Consider the following 5788-nt stretch of genomic DNA (forward strand, 5'->3'; position numbering starts at 1 on the left):
ATTAAAAAGTGTACGTTAATAAACAAATATTGAAATAATAAACAAGTATTATTGTAGTATTATTGTGGTGAAAGATGGTAGTGAGATATGTAGTGAAGAAAGATCAGTTGAATGATAAACATTGGAGTAATTATAGAATAGAAATAAGCAAGTAATGCCCCGGCTGTGAGAGAAGGGTTAAATTTTAGCTGCTTGAAAGGACCAATAATGTTAGAACTTACTCAAGGAGAGAAAGAAAGCCAGCAGAGAAAGTAGCCCTAATCTGGCAACAGTATTCCACACAAGAATGAATAAAAGATTTATAAACAGGAAGAATTTGTTCGTGGGAAAGATCACAATTTGCTCAATTTAGAAAACCAACATTCGCAACAGCTGATTTAGCCATTGATCTAACGTAATCATTCCACTGAGATCTTTAGGAAAAGTTAAATTTAAAAGACCAAAATTAGAAGACTTAAGAAGGTCAATATCAGGTATAGACATAGCAACATCATAGTAGTTTGTGAAATAATTAATGAAAAGAAGTTTTGTTTTTGTGGAGTTGAAAGTAACCAACCACCAGCACCTTCAATTAGTCTCACTAAATGCAGATTAAACATAGAAGTCTTTTGGTTACAAGTGTTGGTCAATTAGCATGTGGTGAATGCATTATCCTGTCAAATATTATAAGTCTAGAGTTTACCTTGAAGAGAAAGTGATATTTAAATGAAATAGTTTCAGAAGTAGCAGCAGCAATGTTTTTTAATTTTGAATATTTTTTTTTGAGCTGGTGGTTGGGCATTGAAATTACAATATATATATATAGAAAGGAACAGCTGTTGCTGTGAATGCTCCCTCTCACATGTTTAGGATGTAGTGTCCCATATTTACTTGACTATAATGCAATCTGGAATACAGTGCAACCCATACGTTTTCTACCTGAATATCAGGAATATATTCTACCCTCCTATTTTTCCATTTTTATTTTAGTATACTGGTACCATGTAATTTTGACTCTAATGTTTTGTATCAAATTTCTCACAATATGCATGGTTAAATTCAATATCTATAACCTATTACAATGTAGAGAGAATTGCTTCAGATTCTTTAAAATATTTTGTGATTTGTAATTGGGGAACCTATAAAAACATTGTCTTGTTTATTTATTGACATCGTGTTTTGATGAAAGTCATAAGCAACTGGTTTTTGTAAGCACACATGTAGATTTTCACTTCAAGGTGTATCAAGGGAAAGTAAGTCTGGTGATTTCCATCTGTCTCCAATCTATTTCCAGAAGAGGGTTTGAATTCAACTCTGCAAACTAACACAAGTCAACTTTCATGTGCTACCATTCATTAGAATATTGATTTTCTGTTTTTTGCAATATGTTACTAAGTGTCGAGATAGTTTCAAGTTTAAGTGACTCAAGGGTATACTTAATACAATTCCAGTGACTGGAGATGACCTATCACTACTTACCATCTGCATTTTCTATACAAATGTACATTGTAGAATTACTTGGAAGTAGATGAGCCAATGGAGGAAACACAAAATGGTTGGAATAACAGTTAAATCACTTTCATATCAAACCCTACCATCTTATATATGTAGCCTCATTGTCAGCATCAACCTTGTTTTAATGTCCACTATTCCATTCTTGCATGGATCAGAAAGACTTTGTTAAGGTGCATATATCTATATCTGGGTACCCTTTCAATTGCCAACCCTCACATGTTTCCAAGTAAGATGATATTTTACCATGACCAGACATATTTTTATGGAAGATTGAAAATGAACATCACTTGTATAATGGTGACACATGTTTACAACTGTCACATGAAATCCATGTAAGGAAACAGCAACACATGTACACATGCAGCACACACATACATGTGTGTATGTGTGTGTGTGTGTGTGTGTGTGTATACATATATATCAAGTGTACTGAAAAGTAATGAATTTTCAAACAAACAGTCTGGTGTCATACCACAAATAATTTAATTTACAAGCCAGTAAAAGGTATTTTAGCAATCAACCAATCAGTATAGGGTTAATGAACAAATGTTTATGTGGACATGTACTGTATAGCCCATGGAAGATGAGGACTTTAGTGAGCTGCATTTTCAGCATTGTATACTTTATGAATTTTATAAGGGTAACAATGCAATATGTACAAGGGAAAACACATGTACTATATATCCTGTTGGTGTGAGTAGAGTATTCATGTCAAAGTGTAGAGGACTTATCTCAGAGATTTAATCTTGATCTATTATGCAAGGTCATCTTAGGCAGATTGAAAAAGTGCATAGAGAAGAGAAGTGAGTACAATAGAAAGTCCTCCTGCAACATGATGCAAAGCCATATTCAGCAAAGAATACTAAAAAAAGTATAAATTCTTTAGGCTAGGCAGCTCTACTTTACACTCATTACTCATTAAACCTAGCACCATCGGATTTTCACTTATTCAGGTCACTTGAACACTACCAGTGGAAAAACATTCAGAAGCAGGGATAACATTAAAATGGCATTCAAAACATTTTTTGCTTCTAAAAAACTTGATTTTTTTGCCTAAGGAATCAGAAAACTAGTTTCAAGGTGGGAAAATGTTATTGCTATTGATAGCAATTATACTTCCAATGAATAAATATATTTAGAATATAATTTATACAGATTTGAACTCATTATACGAAATGTGACATTATTTTTGATACCCCCGATTTGTATATGTGTGTGTGTGTGTGTGTGTGCATACATATATAACATATATGTGTGTATGTGTTTATATATATATCATCTTCATCATCATTATTTAATGTCCATCTTCCATATATGGGTAGGACAGTTAACAAGAGCCTGCCAGGACTACCCCATGCAAGTGGTTTTCTTCATTTCCAGTCTATCATATATATATAGACCTTCCCCAACACAGGGCTTTGAGGCCATAATCTAGTCAATATTTTTTTTTTTTTTCATTTTGTAAAATACTGTTATTTTGGGATGGGATATTGTGTTTTATTTTACTTTTATGCAAACTGTCAACTTTTACTTGAAGACCCTGTATATATAGTACATGCATGGATGGAACATTAACCATGTATCTCTCCTTTCATTCCCGTATATTGTTATAACTTTTCAATATTTGTTATTCAGTTTGTGTTGTTTATCAACTGTAAGCCAACCAGGGTATCTTTATACTTCTTGAATAAAAAAGGCTATGCACTTCCATCTAGAATATCTGAGGTATTGTCAATATTACAAAGTGCAATAATTGGCATAAATCTACTAGTAAAATTCTGACCATAACCAGTGATATGCTGCTCAATGATATATAAATACTTATTTATATACTCACACTCATACTTACTACATGTGTGCATGTGTGTATAATTGTGTGTGTGTGTGTGTGTGTGTGTGTGTGTGTGTGTGTGTGTGTGTGTGTGTGTGTTTATACAGGTGTATTTATATACTTATATATGTTTATATACATTAGCATAACCATGTTATCAAAAATGCCAACAGTTTTATTTATGATAGAAAATGGCATATGAAAACAATGAGAGAAAACATTGTTAAGTGTCAGAAATCGAGTAAATATATGTATATACACAGAATTAAAGCACATGAAGAACCAGATATTGTTGTAACATTTGAGTTTAAAATATTATTGTCCACATAATGCGTGTATCTATGTACATTATATATATATATATATATATATATATATATATATATATATATATATACAGATAGTTAGATAGATATTATAGATATTATATATATAAAACGTCCACTTTTTCATGCTCAGATTTTGCATGGTTTGATGCTCTTCTTGATGCTCTTCTTGATGCTCTTCTTGATGCTCTTCAAGTAATATTTCACCATGCCTACGAATATTTACTTGGCAGATTGAAAATGAAGAACACTTCTTGCATGACAGTGACACTTGCTTACAAACATTGCTTGATGCTAGGGTAAAGTGACAGTAAACCATGCACGCATGCATGCACACACACACACACACACACACACACACACACACACACACATACACACACACACATGAATAGCGTTCCTCCACTACACACACCCACACATGTTTATATATGGACATACATATACATATGTGTGTATGAATGTGTGTGCATGCATACATGCTTGTTTACATTTCTTAGATTGATGAAATTGGTGTCATTGACAATTTCACGTGAACAATATCCTGCTTTGCGGATGTGTAAAATATCTTTTACATGGGAAAAGATGTTTTAACCCTCTATAAAACATATATATATATTAACATCCATGTGTTTGTATATATGCAGGTGTAAACACACTCACACACTTATGAATAAGTTTATACACACATTCTCTCTCTCTCTCTCTCTCACACACGCATACACACACACACATTTGAAGGGTGCCCATAAATTACTGTTATAATAGGAAAAATTTAGAAAAAAATGAGAAACATAGTTAACTCAGCAGGGTTTATTAAGAAGCATAGATAAAAAAAAAAAGTTTTATTAGAAACTTCAGAATACTTTGACGTGAGCTCCATTGGTTGGAAACAAGTTGATTGATGAATCTCAACTTTAATAGATACAATAAATTGTGCAAGTTGTGAATATAATTTGTGAACACCCTGTTCATATATGCAAAGATACCAGAATTTATATCCAAAAACACATATACACACTTGTACATGTATATAAATGGAAATTAATAAATACTAATGAAGATGTATACTCACACACCCATGCATTTACCCACCCATGTGTACACAACTTTCTATTCACACACTCACACATACACACACGAATAATATGCATATACGATTCATATTTAACATTAGATTTAACTAAGGTACATCACTCTGCAAATCTATTTTGTAATGCTGTTTGAGTACTCTACCTTGCCTGCCTATCTATGCATCTGATACAAGTCTCCCCCTTTTTGTCTGTCTGCCTGTAGGTGTATAAACAATGGTTCTATTTAAATATACCTCTGTGTTTTTTTAGTATACGTATTTACAACTGTTTATTGTTCTGTCTGCGTTTATACATTCACACATACATAAATACATACATACATACGTGTGTGTGTGTGTGTGTACACATACACACGCACATTTATACAGGCATAGATGCATACACATTCACATACATATACGCATGCGTACATAGATCATACGTATACACAAACAGATGCACAAACGCACATATTTTCAGATGAACATAACCACTGAGAATTTTCATGCAGGGGCTTACAGTTTTATGTTTTATTATTATTTTTTATTTATTAGTTTTCTTTATCGAACCCTCCATTCTTTTCTTAGCATACTTTGTTTTCATTATATACACACAATTTCTTTTATTTCAGCAAATTCCCAGGTAAACATGCGGTGTACCCTGTTCCCTTCTTACAAACATTGTGCATGCCTATAAATGTGTCTATGAGATGCGTAATTGCAGTTCAATGAGTAATCTATTGATTTTTGCCTTGTGTTTACGTGTGTCTAATACCTTAGTAAGTCCTTAGTAATTTTCTGGTATGCTGGTTTTGAAACAACATCTCCATTAGCCTAAATTGTGTACACCGATAACCTTGAATATATAATATAATATAATATAATATAATATAATATATATATGTATATGTATATATATATATATATATGGGAGAATATACAAAAAATAACAACAGACGAGGACAGGTGGTGTAAATAACAAAAGTATATATTAGTATGTGTGTGTGTGTGTGTGTGTGTATGTGTGTGTGTGTGTGTGTACATATATATATCTACAGCTATATA

The 5788-nt window shown here is 32.4% G+C and overlaps 1 protein-coding gene across 7 annotated transcripts in view; it reads right to left on the reverse strand.

The window, feature by feature from the left end:
• LOC106869495 (sodium channel protein para) overlaps window positions 1-5788 on the reverse strand; it is a 383297-nt gene that overhangs the window by 183331 nt on the left and 194178 nt on the right. The window lies entirely within an intron of this gene.

This window comes from Octopus bimaculoides, chromosome 11 (assembly GCF_001194135.2).
Source record: "Octopus bimaculoides isolate UCB-OBI-ISO-001 chromosome 11, ASM119413v2, whole genome shotgun sequence".
Classification (NCBI taxonomy): Eukaryota; Metazoa; Mollusca; class Cephalopoda; order Octopoda; family Octopodidae; genus Octopus; species Octopus bimaculoides.